General features: G+C 33.8%; 1 long non-coding RNA gene across 4 annotated transcripts in view; it reads right to left on the bottom strand.

Annotated features, from left to right (window-relative positions):
* Positions 1 to 8,314: 8,314 nt before the first annotated feature.
* Positions 8,315 to 15,109, bottom strand: part of si:ch211-262i10.2 — a 55,974-nt gene continuing 49,179 nt past the window's right edge. For 2 of the 4 annotated variants that reach the window (XR_015520239.1, XR_015520236.1), the window contains exons 5-6: positions 14,368 to 14,470; positions 8,315 to 8,714 (exon numbers count right to left, since the gene is read on the bottom strand). This is a non-coding gene — a long non-coding RNA (si:ch211-262i10.2). The remainder of the gene's footprint in view (positions 8,715 to 14,367; positions 14,471 to 15,109) is intronic. The other 2 variants (XR_015520238.1, XR_015520237.1) reach the window with 1 other exon arrangement.

Consider the following 15,109-nt stretch of genomic DNA (forward strand, 5'->3'; position numbering starts at 1 on the left):
TAATTTTTTGTAACTTTATTAAAGATTAAATATTATACAATGAAGACTATGCACTGTTGACTATTCAATATCTGTCCCATAATAGTGAATATCTGAAAACAATATTTCACTTTTTTCTTTAATATATTTTATTTATCTATGCTTGTAATTTATTTGATTTATATTATTTAAAATTTGGCGAGGCAGTGGCGCAGTAGGTAGTGCTGTCGCCTCATAGCAAGAAGGTCGCTGGGTGGCTGGTTTGAACCTCGGCTCAGTTGACGTTTCTGTGTGGAGTTTGCATGTTTTCCCTGCCTTCGTGTGGGTTTCCTCCGGGTGCTCTGGTTTCCCCCACAGTCCAAAGATATGTGGTACAGGTGAATTGGGTAGGCTAAATTGTCCGTACTGCACACCTATTTCTCGGGCAACATAAGAAAGACATAAAAGAAGTGAAGCCCACAAGAGGTAATATTAGAACATATGTATTAAAAGTTTATGTTTTTATTAGCTAATTTAAGTAAAAAAAAAAAAAGTCTCGTTTTTTTACAGAATAGTTACTTTTTGCAGGATGACAGGCAATGTTCTGCTCAGATGATAATTGTCTTTACATTTGTCTCATTTTCGACTTTTGACTAATACATATTTAATGATTAACATTCTCTGACGTCTTGTTCATTTATTTGTCTGTATTATAGTTTGTTAGTTTGTTGGTATTTAAATTTAAGACACATGGTTTTGAAAAGGTTTTTTTATATAAATATCAGAGGTCGAAAGAGTAATAAAATCTTCTACTCAAGTAAAAGTAATGTTACTTTCAAATTTTTTTACTTAAGTAACAGTAAAAAATAACTCATTAAAAATGTACTTATGAGTAAAGAGTAACTATTTCTCAAAAGGGACAAGACGAAATAAATCTCCAATTAGTAGTTTTTATTTGTATAAGTAACTCTAAAAATAAAAGACCAATAAGAAAAAATTATATAATTATTTAATGAAAATATTTTACAAATTATCCTATTTAACAATTAATACTAATTCTAATGCAACATCTGCTGTATTAGCCAAATGGGCTATATGCACACAGACTATTGATTTTCAGCCGGGCAGCCCAATGGCTTCCAGAGAACTGTCTTTCTATTTTAAAATTGTCACGTTTAAGAACTGATTTCTTTAAAAACCAGCAATCTTCACTGCCTGTTAGATATACAATATGAAGTGGGTCTCAGATCGGACAAGAAGCACTGCATTAAAGTCCATTTCCCTCCACCATGTCTTTAAAACATGACAGTTTGTTTTACCCCAGTATTTTGGTTGTTAGATCATAAACATTTAAGATAATTTCCACGGAAAATTATCAGACTTTAGCGTTAGTGACGACATTTATAGTCTAACAAGTGCAAACTATACATGAATAAATTAAACAACGGATTGGAGATGCTTTTATACTAAGCATTCTAAACTTTCCACATGTTATTTATTTATTTTCTATGTCATGAAGTTCCATATTACGCCTATAAGGGCACAGGCATGGCTAAAATTATTAATGAGCCATATACAGTAGCTTACCTTGTCATTGCTGGGTTTGACAGGCATTTTGCTGATAAACTTTCTAATCTCAGGCAATAAATCCAGCTCCAGCAACAGTAAATGGACTATTTTACCCGCAGATTATTTCTCACTCTGCAGTGACGTGGTTTCCGGGTGCAATTTTTTTTTTCTTTTTTCGTTGCATTCCTCTATTTATATATATATATATATATATATATATATATATATATATATATATATATATATATATATATATATATATATACTGTATATATATATATATATATATATATATATATTTATATATATATATATATATATATATATATATATATATATATATATATATATATATATATATATATATATATATATATTTTTTTTTTTTTTTTTTTTTTACTCAGTAACGCATATGATTTAAAATGTAGCGAAGTACAGTCTTTTAGGCACATCATACTTAAGTAAAAGTAAAATTACAGATTTTGAACTACTCTAAAAAGTACAAATTACCAAAAAAAAAAAAAACTAGTTAAGTACACTAACATGAGTAAATGTAATTTGTTACTTTCCACCTCTGATAAATATACAAAGAATCCTCTGAATATCCCTTCAGAAGTCCAACAGAATTAGTATACATATATTTATTTATTTATTTAAGATTACTGCAGAATTAGTCTTATAGACCATTTCAATGTGATATCATTGGCCCATGAACATTTCCTGCTTGTTGTCAAACTATTTCATAACTGTAACAAGAGGCAATTCAATCATAACTTAACATTAAAACAGCTATCATAGCATTATTTATCAATATGCAGAGCTTTTGAATTCTCAGGATCTATGAAAAATAAAAATGTAAAACAGGAAATACATTAGCACCTTTGTTATTATTTATATCCCTCAAAATGATCTATAGAAACTAAACACTAATGCTTTAATTTACCTGTAGGATTCCTGTAGGACTCCTGCATGTTTCCCATAGGACTCCTAAATGTTCTATTAATGCAAAATAAACTATGACATGGTACTTGCGCACGCGGTTTTGATTATGCAGTGAGGGTCCTTGCCTTCACTATGCAGGGGTCTACACTGTTTGCATTACTCCACTAAGTTCCAACTGATGTTTACTTTTTGTTAATGAAAAAGAGCACATTTTGTGTGAAATAAATTGATAACTATAATGAGAACTTGATCTCTTAGTGAAAAGTTCATTTATAGCACTTTGGAAAAACATAAAAAAAACAGGCATTTTTACTTAAAACGCCAGAAAAAAGTTCCATGTGTTGATGGACTTGTCAAATAGATGTCAAACAGAAAACATATTGTAAAGAAAAAACATAAACAAATGTAAAGCTATTCTTGAAGCTGTTTCCGGCAGTGAGTTGATCTGGATGACAGTGGCTGCTACTGACGCATCATTGGAGGTTATGGGAGGTGAGATAAGCTGAATGGATGAATACAGACTGAACACTTCAAAGCAGATTGTGTCTACTATGTCATTGTAAATGGGCATGTGGACAAACTACCAGGGGGGAAGAAGATAATTCTTTAAAAGTATTTGAAAGTTGGAGATTAGGATCTCATCAGTGGCCAGTAAATAACCTTGTGTGATGTCTGCCCACAGAAAAACGTCACAGATGTAGCATGCTGCTTTAAATTTTAAAAACGAGAAGAGTTTCAGACTTTACTTAGCTTAGTCTCATTTATTTTTATTCTTTTTATTGTTTTTCAAAACAGTGCAACATTGTTAGTAATTATGGTACAAACTGTATTTTACACTTTGTATTTGAAGTTTGTATCTACTCAGAAAAATAATTACTGATGTAACTGTTGCTTTTAAATGATTATAGTAAAAAAAGTAAGTCTAAGATAAACTACTTTCCTAATGATTTCAAAGTACTTCACATAATATTTAATTGAGAAAATGTATTTTGTATTTGTTCTGCATACGAAGAGTTGCAGTTGATTAGCTTTATTTTGTAAAGTCCCCGTACAGTTCACAGTAAAAGCAGTGAAAGGAGATCACCAGAAGTCCCTACGTGATGTATTGCATTCAATTATTTAAATAAATAAATACATCAGTTAACATTAGCATGGTTTACATTACACTTTATGTTGTTTAGTTCATGTTTATTAGTTCATTTTAATGTGTGTGTTACCCTGATGGTGTTTAGTAACTGTGCTGGTAACAAACTATTAACATTCATTAGTCATAGGTCAAGTAAAGGCTAGTTTGGATTAACTTCAAGTCTTCTTGTGGCCTCTTTAACCACTTATTACAGCCTCAAAGTCAAATTTGTTTCACTTCTAAGTTGGAAACATTTAATCACTATATGTATATAATAATTACTTATCACATTCTTAATTTTAGTAAACAATAATGATACATTTTTTAAGTAAAGTGCGCAATAAAGCTAATTGACAGCGTAAATTAATAATTAAAACAACAATACAAATGTCCACTTGACGTTATTTATTGGACTGGCTTGTCTTACAGGTTGTGCTCGGTTAATGTTTTCTGACAGCACATTCAGACTGCTGAAATCCAACCTTTATAGCTCTAAAAAATTCATGCCGATGCTCAATGTCTTTCCACATGGTAAGTGTGCCTTGCTTTGCTCATCTTGTTCCAATTTCCCTTACAGCCGTCGCTTCTTAAGCAGCTCTCTCTACGGGTTTGTAAATCATATTGTAATCAGGTTAGATTATAATATCTGATGCTCAGGTTTTCTCTCTCCAGCTTAAGTCCAATTCAGGTGTCAAAACAGACGCTCTTTTTGTAACGGACTGCAAGAATGTTTTTCAGGATAGTTTTTTGTTTTTGCTTCTCACAGCAGGCTCACTTTAATGAGGCAGTGTGTTGCATACAGAGAAGTTAACAACTAATTAAATGTTGTTCTATTCAAAAGGTCACGATTAACTGTTTTAATGGATTAGCAGTTCTGAACTTGGCTATATAAAATAAGCTTTCATGATGTATTAATATGTAAACTAAACATTACCTTATGATAAGTTAATGCATGCGCTAATAATGGACTAACTTTAACTACAACATGGTTCACAAGAGTTCATGTGTTAAATAAAGGCTATTTTAATGACTAGTTTTAACGTTGCTAATAAATGTTTCAACATTTAAGTTTAAATTAAATGTAACCAACATGAACTCAAGAGCTGTTTTGTATAATTATGTCATGACTTTACTTGGAGGGGCACATCACCATTAACCCATTAATTCTTAACTACTCATGAAATCTTGTGTTTAAACTGTTGATGTCAACAGAACACTTTACTATTGTTTTTCAGTGTAAACACACCAGATGAAAATGCATAAGAAGTTCATGAGTTGTTAAGAATGGGTTGATGATGTGCCCCTTCAAGTAAAGTCAAGATGTTTTACATTAACATGTCATGAGATCATGATGGTTAAATTAAGCATAAACTAATTTACTAAGTAATATATTCATTACCAAACAATCATGTACTAACAAGTAACTAAGGTAGTCGTTATTCACACATGAAATCATGTAACTCATTATCAGCGTTGGATAAGTTACTTTAAAAAAGTAATCTATTACAAATTACTGGCTACTACTGGAGAAGTGTCATCTGATTACATTACTAATTACTTATTGTAAAAAGTTATCAGATTACTAATTGGTTTACTTTGAAGTTTCTTTTAAAACATATAAAACCTTTAAAAATACAAAATACACTGCTGCTCTTTCAGGAATTTAATATGCACTGAAAAACCTTACAATGGGTTGATCACAGCAGCATGACATATTCAAAAGACTTAGAGTTCACCCAAAACTTAAAATCCTTTCATCACTTGTTCCAAACCTGTTTGCCTTTTTTTCGAACACAAAAGACAACATTTATAAAAATAAATAAAAAACTGGATACCTGTAACCATTGACATCCATAGTATGCAAAAGCACTGCAGTAAATGGGTGTTCTGTGTTTGTCTGAGGTAATTAGTCTACAGAAATGAGTATATTCCATACAAAGTATGAAGCATTGATGACCAACTAAACTTAACATTTCTAGAACTGCTCGATCTTGCAGATTCGCACTCTATAACATCAGAAAGGTCCGACCCTTCCTATCTGAACATGCAGCTCAACTCCTTGTTCAAGCTCTTGTTCTCTCCAGACTGGACTATTGCAACTCTCTACTAGCGGGGCTTCCAGCTAACTCTATCAAACCTCTTCAGCTGCTTCAGAATTCAGCAACACGAGTGGTCTTTAATGAACCTAAAAGAGCACATGTCACTCCGCTACTCATCCGTTTGCACTGGCTGCCTGTTGCTGCTCGCATCAAATTCAAAGTTCTTATGTTTGCTTACAAAGCGATTTCTGGCTTTGCTCCTTCTTATCTGCTCTCACTTCTGCAGATTTATGTGCCCTCCAGAAACTTGCATTCTGTGAATGAACGTCGCCTCGTGGTTCCATCCCAAAGAGGGAAGAAATCACTTTCCCGAACTCTCGCATTCAATCTGCCCAGTTGGTGGAATGAACTCCCTAACTGCATCAGTCACTCGCTGTCTTCAAGAAACGACTAAAACCTCAACTATTTAGTCTCTACTTTCCTTCCTAATCTGCAATTGCCTCTCTGGCTCCACCGTTAACTGTCTAAAAAAAAATATATATATATTACAAATGTCTTTGCTTCTTACACTCTACATACCTGAAACTTGCCTACAGCACTTGTTCATTGTTGCCCTTATAGTTGTGTAAATTGCTTCCTTGTCCTCATTTGTAAGTCGCTTTGGATAAAAGCGTCTGCTAAATGACTAAATGTAAATTGCTGACCAGTTCTTGTCAAATGAATCGTGTTTGGTTTTTTTAATAACTATTTTTTTCAAGGTTTTCAACTTTATTGGATAGGAAAGCAGAGAGAATTGACAGAAAAGCATGGTGAGCAGAGAGAGGGGAAGGATCAGGATAGGACCACGAGGCAGAATCGAACTCAGGTCGCCGTGAGCACTGGAGTGCATGTGTCGAAGCCACCACTGACGACGACAAATGACTCATGGTTTTTAACTGTGTGCACCTGGGAAATAAAAAGCGCTCCCAATATGTGTGAACGCGCAAAAGATGAAATGTGTGAACTGCGTGAATCTTAACATTCAGAAGATACCTTCTATCCGGATCCTGCACAAAAATCATATTTAGTCTGTTTAGGCTGAGCTGGACCGCCATGTTGTGGGGCTGATGTCCTCCTTAGTGATAAGCATCGTCATAGAATGCTTTCTGTTCGAGTGCTTGAAGTTGCTGGTTGAGTTAAAAGCAGTCGAAAGTTCTTTAGAGACTGGACATAGACTGCATTTCACAGCAATATTTTTATGCTCAACGTAATGTCAGTATTTCCACTTGAAGAAGCAAGCACTCTCGCCGACAACCATTTCAGCACACGTTCTCCAGCAATTTAAAAGCGCATGCTTATTAACTGACGTTGCTGCAGAAAACGTGATTTAAGAAGCATTTTTTCTTCTAAAAACTATATTTGTGATTCAAGTAATGCAATTACACTGACTTTAGTAACTGTAGTCAAATTACACAAATTTAAAATGTAATTCGTTAAAGTACTGCGTTCCTCAAAAATGTAATTAGAATACAGTAACTCGTTACTGTGGAAAGCATTACACCTCACTCTGCTCATGTTATAATTAAAGTTAATTCATGATTAGCACATGCATTAACTCATTATTAGTTCATAATAAAGTAATCATTAGTTTTCATATTAATGCATCATAATTCATGTATTGTTATTGTATAGTGTTACCAACATTTTTATAGTTAAATTATGGTAACATTTATAATAATGTTTTATTATTGAGTATAAAGTCTAGTTAACTGCATTAATGATCACAAACTAACAACGAACAGCACTAATTATGAATTTTATCAATGTTGATTTCAACATTATTTGACATACTAAATGTTTTTAGCACAGTTAATGCATGGTAAAATAATTTCACTAATTATTTGTTTAACCTATTAAAAATTAATCCATGCTTTAAAAATATACTGTTGCTCTTTGGTAGCTCATGTCAGTTAATGCATCAGTCTCGTTTTACATTAAACATTTATTAATGTCTTTACTAAAATAAATGAACAATACTTGTTAAACTAATAGTAAAATGTAATAATGCATTATTTAAACACAAAGTGGCGCTTGCTAACATTAATAAATGACTATGAGTTAATAAGAGCTAACAATAAATGACTGTGTTTTCATTAACTAATGTTAACAACACTGATGATGATGGGTTCCACACAATTCCTTCAAGTTGTCCCAACAAAAATCAATCACAGTAAGTTAACTTAATCCTTTATACACATTTACATGGATTGAACACACAGTGCTCAGCATCTATAAGTATATCCCTCACAAATCTATCTTTTATATTCTTATTTTTATTAGGAAGCTATACAATATTATTATTTTTGTGCATATACATGGGATTAGTGAAGCCAAATAGTACACCCCCATTTAGGTTATAGAAAAATGTTTTATCTTTCAATTTCTAAAGATGTTCGGTGACTAAAATATTATTTTAATAAACATATCTGCTTTATAAATCTGTTTTGTTCAAATTCACCACATTGCCTATATTAAAAATATTCATTTTCAAAATGGAGTGTACTAAATTATTTGAGCATTGTAAAACAATTGAGTTGTAAGAATTGTGTTGCTTCTACTAATTTTAAATAAGTAGTTTAAACAAACAACATACTTCCTTTTTTGAGTGAAAGATGTAATAAAGAATAAATACTATAATAAATATATTGCACATTGTTTATTCATGTTAGTAAAAAAAATATGTGAACAAATAAAACCTTAATAATGTAAAGTGTAACCAATGCATTAACAAATAGCACTGTAAAATATTACCAGCGCTAATAACACTAGTGTGGTCGGCCACCAGAGAGTCTGTGTGGATTTATCTTGTGGACGTCCACAGGTCACAGGCCCCATAAACCCAGAGCATTGTAAAGTGCCAGAACAAACGCACTGTGAGGAGCCGGGGGTCACAGAGGAGCCCATGGAGATCTGTTTACAGCTTCCCTCTCCTGAACTTCTCCCAGACAGCGCTACACTTCGTCACATATGAGCGGCTGGGTCTTCTTTAACAGTACCAGGCAGAGAATGTCAACACCGGGCCGGGATGAGATTGAGGGAGCCTGTCGAGAGTAATGTTCACACAGTATTAGAGGAGTAGAGGCCTGTCTGGATGAGTAACAGCCCTGTCTGTCTGAGACTGTCCAGCAGGCCCTCTATCAACAGCCACAATGCACTTTTCTTCCAGAAATAGAGGTCTGGGCTTCATGGTTTCAGCAGCTGGCACTCTCACCATTTATAGGTATGAAAGCAGTTCTGCTAGTGGTTATGATTACTGAGACTTAAAAGTGTGCCGTAATGTAGCATGTCATAACATCAGAGCTTCTCTGGTTCAGAGTCAGGGCTTTCCCATGCCTCTACATCATGTACTACAAGTGGGCGAATATTTATTATCTATAAAATATGACAGCTGCTGTCATCTAGACAGACCACTGTCTCATTCATCAGCTCAGTGTGTGAAGACCAAGCGGCAACATCCCGCTCTCCCTTGTGAAGCCAATACGGAAGTATCTTAAAACTGCAATTGATTGACTCACCTTTGGGGGCTGGCTCCAGGAAATCCAGATGTTCTCTGACTGCATTGGCCAATTTTACAGTTGACAAAAACATGTTTACAGCCTGATACAAAAGATGGCTTTGGTGCATATAACAAATTTTACTCTTACTGATAACTGTGAGTTTTTTTTTTTTTATAACTCATCCTTATCTCTTAATTAAGGGCGTGGCCACTTGAGTGACAACTAGCTCTTGTTGATCACTATCATGTCACCTCAGCTGATTCCGGCTGATTAGCTGCTGAACTCTGCATATACGTTGTATTTTTGTTTGGTTTTATGTGGTTTACACAGTCAGTTGCCTTTTGAAATTATTTCCTACAATTATTAGATAATATTGCATGTTGTGTGTTTTTAATTGTGCTCACAAACCATTCACGTGGCCTTTCCTGGTGAGTGAAATTATATACTTATATACCAGTACTTGCTTTACTTAAGATAAATTACATTACAAATGTAATACACTCCAGAATCTGAAAGCTTGATTAGCTGTAGGCTCTAGAACAGTCATCTGAAACATTAGTTTTATGCCTAGATTTCATAAATAGTCTTGCCATAACACAGACTATATTTAAAGTATTTGGGAGTTATTCACATTTTCCTCCTGTAGAAAAATGTCATAAGAACAGTGCTTACTGGCTCAAAGTGTTACAACAGTGTTTTTAAAAGACTAAACACTATTGATATAGTACATTGAACTTGTATGAATTTGTACAAATTAGACACTAAATTGACAAAATGTTAAATATTTACATTTCCTTGTGAGATCAGGCTAGAATAACAGGCTGCTGATGTGCCATGACGTTAAGTATTGTGTGTATTATTTTCTAATAATCCATTCATTTATTCATTTTCTTTTTGGCTTAGTCCCTTTATTAATCACCACAGCGCAATCAGCTGCCAACTTATCCTGCATATGTTTTACGCAGTGGAGGCCCTTCCAGCCGCAATTCTAATTCAAATTATTCTGCTTATACCACAGTTACAACACCTAAAGACATTGTTCAGATGTAGTATTTCTGGACATTTACCACACTTACAGTTTCTTTAACAGATCTCTACCAAACCCTTGGCTGTGTCCGAAATCACAAACAACTTTATAATTTGAACCTACAGGTCACACTTTACAATACAGTTTAATTATAAAGTATTTAAAGAGTTCAGAGTTCAAATTCAAAATTTTCATTGAAAATGAGCATTTTTCTCAGACTCTAATGTTTATGTTGAGTTATTTCATTTTAAAGACGCTTAAAAGAGTGTATTCTTTGCCATAAACTTGAAATTACTGAACCTACAGACAGAAGCCTGATAAAATTGCTAATTTTTAAAGGAAATTTCAAATGGTATTTAGAAGTTTTTGCATCTGAACTCTTCATTTCCTAACAAAAACTAATTATGAAAAATACTTGTACAGCATGTATAAACTAATCACAGTTCAACATTTACTAATGCTTTATTAACATTCAAATTCATGCTTGTTAACATTAGTTAATGCACCGTGAGTTAACATGAACAAACACTGAACTTTAATTTCATTAAGTAATGTTAACTAACATGAAGAAATACTGTAATAAATGTACTGCATTGGTTATGTTAGTAAAGCATTAACTAACATTAACTAATACTGTAAATTTTTTGTTAATTATTATTAGTTAATTATTAGTCAACCTTACTGTAAATTGTTACCAATTTTTAACATGACCGTTAGAAAGGTATGGGTTATATAGTATTATTGTGAGTAGTATGAATGGAATTTGGATGTCCTAAATCTGTCATTTGTTTCTTTATCACATGATCAACACAAGTCAGTTGCATCGCTTTACTTCCAGGCATGAATTCTCTCGTGTGGCATCATGAGACAGTGTAGCGTCCATTGAATGCACAGTAAACAATCTCACTGGAAGTAGTAGGTCCTCTGGGTACTTCTCGCATACTGTGTTTTGAATACTTTGAATTTGGACATGCAACTTGGCTCACATATTGCTTTTCATTTATGCTATATCAAATGCATGAAAATTATTATTATTAATATGATTAACGACAATAACAATATTTATTATGATTTATTTAATTTTCAAATAACTTATTTATTATTTAATAATATTGTCTAATACATAAAATACATAAAAATATAAAACAAAGGCTACATTATTTATTATTAATTATTTAACATTATTAAATTATTAAAATTATTGCAGGTGCAATGTTTTTTAAATTTATTTAATAATTCATTATTATTTTTATTCTCTACTAAATATGATGAAGAAATAAAAAATGTGCATATTCACAAATTAATTTTACACTTACATTTCATTACTATTTTTGCAGTAAAAAGATAGTTCTGACTGATACTTCCACTGTTGTGAATAATCAAGGGGGGGGTTGGACTATAACATGCACTATATGCAAATATACAATGCACTGTGTAAGAAGGCATAAGAAGAATCCAGAACAATACTTTTAAACTGATGGTGTGAACAAAGCCTGCAGACATGCCCAGATGACTGGCTGCACTTCTGCTGTTGATTTTAAAATTCAACTTACATAGTAAGTCAATTTCTACTATGATTATTTTTTATTCTGTGTGCAGCCTATGAAAGAAGCTCTTTCATCAATAGAAGCTCAAGCTTAAGCATGCGCCCTTGTCCTTTACACAATGAAATTTCTTCATATTCCTTGAATCTTTTGAATTATGTTATGCACTGTTGAAGGTGAAATGTTCAAATGTCTTCCAATCTTTTTTTGAGGAACATTGTTTCTCAACATTTTAATAATTTTCTCACATATTTATTGGTAAACTGGTGATTCTAGGCTCATCTTTGCTCATAAAGAACTAGACATTTTTTTTTCTTTGTACAAAATCATAATTAGAATTCCTTCTAATCACCTGCTTCAAATCATACCATTATTTAATTCATTTACCTGATTACTTGCCCTTAATTGCTCATGTTCCAACTTTTTGAAATATGTTGCAAGAACCAAAATTGGAATACGTGATTGTTATGAAAAAACAGCAATAAAAATATGATGAATAATTGTGACAATAATAGTCATTATGATAAATAATGTTTGTTGTACTGTCTGCAATAAAATACAAGTCAAAGTAAATTTAGAAATCGCTACTTTCCTTTTTTATTTGCATTTTCTTTACTGTCCCAACTTTTTTTGATTTGTGATTGTAGTAAAAAATATATGTATCCTGACAAATGCATTAGACCATGTTTTACCCAAATTTGGGATAAAAAGGACACAGCATTTTTAGACTGTAGGATGTCGGCCTGTTTTTTTTTTTTTTTTTTTTTTTTTTTTACGTTTCATTACAAGCTGTTCACACATTGGCAATAAACAAGCGATTTATTCGTTAAAATTCTTACATGCAGCCAATTTAAGTAAAACCTGAAAATGTTCCTTTTTTTATCTTTTATAGCTTGTTACTCGGGAAAACTCACTGTAAATCTGAAATCTAAGAGTAAGGGATTGGCTGACCGCGTCACATGGTGTTGAAATCGTGCATGCACTTGGTGAGAATCATAAAACTTTACAGCTGCTTTCATCTTTGTGCACATTCTTCAAGAGTCAAGGCTCGCTTTGATTCTGGTGACCAGTAAAGGCTCATTTCAGACTGTACTACCTGGATGAGAACAAGCGGTATGACTAACACACACTAAAGACATGAGCAAACAGGTTAATTACAGGTTATTAGCTGAATAGTGAGGGTATTTGTCAAGCGTCTCTCTAGGTTAAGAGGTTTATTCGGGTGAAAAAAAAACAACGGGAGATCTTGTGAATCATGCTTTGTCACAATCTCATGTTGATATCGGTAGATGTAGCATTATCAACAACATCTGATATTAGATGTTCTTGACTCATTGCATAATTAGTCTCATGAGGATGATATCAGCTTAATGTAAAATTAATGAGGAAGTGATCAACTTTATGGCTTGGTCTTATTGTTTTTTAGTGGCTTGGCAGGACCAAGCCACTTCCCACATTAGAGATGAGGAACTAATTAACACATGTTGATGTCTCCTTCACGCTCATTATGGTTTGAGAGAAGAGGTGTGTGTGTTTTCCTCTCAGCTTCAGTCCTGTGTGGCTTGTGTCTGTTGGTTCATTTGATAGAAGAGTGACATGTGGTATTCGTATGGCCATCAAAGGATATTTGCGCCATATGGAGGACTTGTCCTCTTCTTATCTGACTCATGACGAGAAGATATATTTAGTGGAGGATATGTGTGGTATATGATCTAAATCAGAATCAAAATATATCAGCCAGCTACAATCATTGAGGTCCAAGATGACTGGAAAAATGAAGCCACATTTGAATGCTGCATGTACAGTTTGATGTTTCAACTTATTTGACTGGAGCTGTAAGTTTCATGCACACTGATGAATGTGAGGACTTTGAAAAGTTATGTTTTCAAGTAGGTGACACGGTGGCTCAGTGGTTAGCACTGTTGCCTCACAGCAAGAAGGTCGCTGGTTTCAACCCCGGCTGGCATTGGCATTTCTGTGTGGAGTTTGCATGTTTCCTCGTGTTCGCCTGGGTTTCCCAAAAGACATATGCTATAGGTGAATTGAATAAACTAAATTGGTCTTAGTGTATGTGTGTGAATGAGTGTGCTTGGGTGTTTTCTAATACTGGGTTGCAGCTGGAAAGGCATCCGCTGTGTAAAACATGCTGGATAAGTTGGCAGTTCAATCTACTGTGGCGACCCCAGATGAAAAGAGGGAGTAAGTCGAATGAAAATGAATGAATGAATGTTTTTAGGTAAACATAAAACTATTGATTTGATTTTCAGCTACTGCTGTACATTTTATGAATATTATTGTTGTCATTTTAAGTTTTAGTAATATAGCTGTATGCTTTTGTATTTATTTTTTTTATCTTATTTTTTATAGTAAATTTTCTTGTTATTTATTTTTTATTACTCATTTTAAGGTACAATTCTCACTATTTGCAAACCAACAACTAAGACTTTTTGCACAATTAATGTCTAATTTACTGCTTATTAATAGTTAGTAAGCTATTAGTTGTGTTTAGGCATTGGGCAACACAGGCTTATTCTGAAAACGTAGTCCCGCTGACATTTCTGGAGAGAGCGAGTTATGTAGCTGGTATGATGCCAAACATTTTGGCGATTACCGGCTGATCGCTTACCTCCATGTGGAGATCTTTCCCGCCACAACCAGTTTATCCAGTTAGCTCAATGTGTACGTCGGCGGACTTGAGGCGCAGAGAGGAGTTGACCACCGATTCAAGTCTGGGAAAGAGCGGTTGCAGAAATCAGGCAAGACAAAAACAGAATCCAAAAAAATAAAATGAAAGACTACATAAAAGGATGAGAATGTGGTAAAATCCGAAAACGGGGTAAAATTCAGACGAGGGCTTTTGTAAACTGTCGGTTGGGTTTAAGTGAGTAAGCGGGCAAGCGGGTCAATCTGTAAAACTGGTTGGGTTTAGGGAAGAAGGAGGGTGGGTCGGTCGATTGGCCGGTTGCCCTGTCAATCATTAATTCTGTCATTCGGTCGACAGCGGCCTCTGGTGGGTTTATGCGAAAACAGCGCGGGCACGAATGGCACTCGTGAGAAACATTTGAGATGTGAAAAAGCGCACACAGCGACCTCTCGCGTCTTTGGAAAACAAAAACTGCGAAAGTACGTACCTTCCCGTGGTCTCCAGAAATGTCCAAGGGACTACGCTTTTAGAATGAGCCTGGGTAGGCACTGGGTTATGTAAAATAAGATACTTTTTAAAATGATAAATAAAAAATACTTTTAATAATCATAGTAATCATAAAACAAAAAAAGTAATCATGAAAAGACAAAATCTTAATAATAGGCAGGTAAAAAGACAGCGTCACCACAGAGTTCTGTTCTTGTGCCCATACATTTCCTTTGGG

Source organism: Danio rerio, chromosome 21, assembly GCF_052040795.2.
Source record: "Danio rerio strain M-AB ecotype USA chromosome 21, GRCz13ab, whole genome shotgun sequence".
NCBI lineage: Eukaryota > Metazoa > Chordata > Actinopteri > Cypriniformes > Danionidae > Danio > Danio rerio.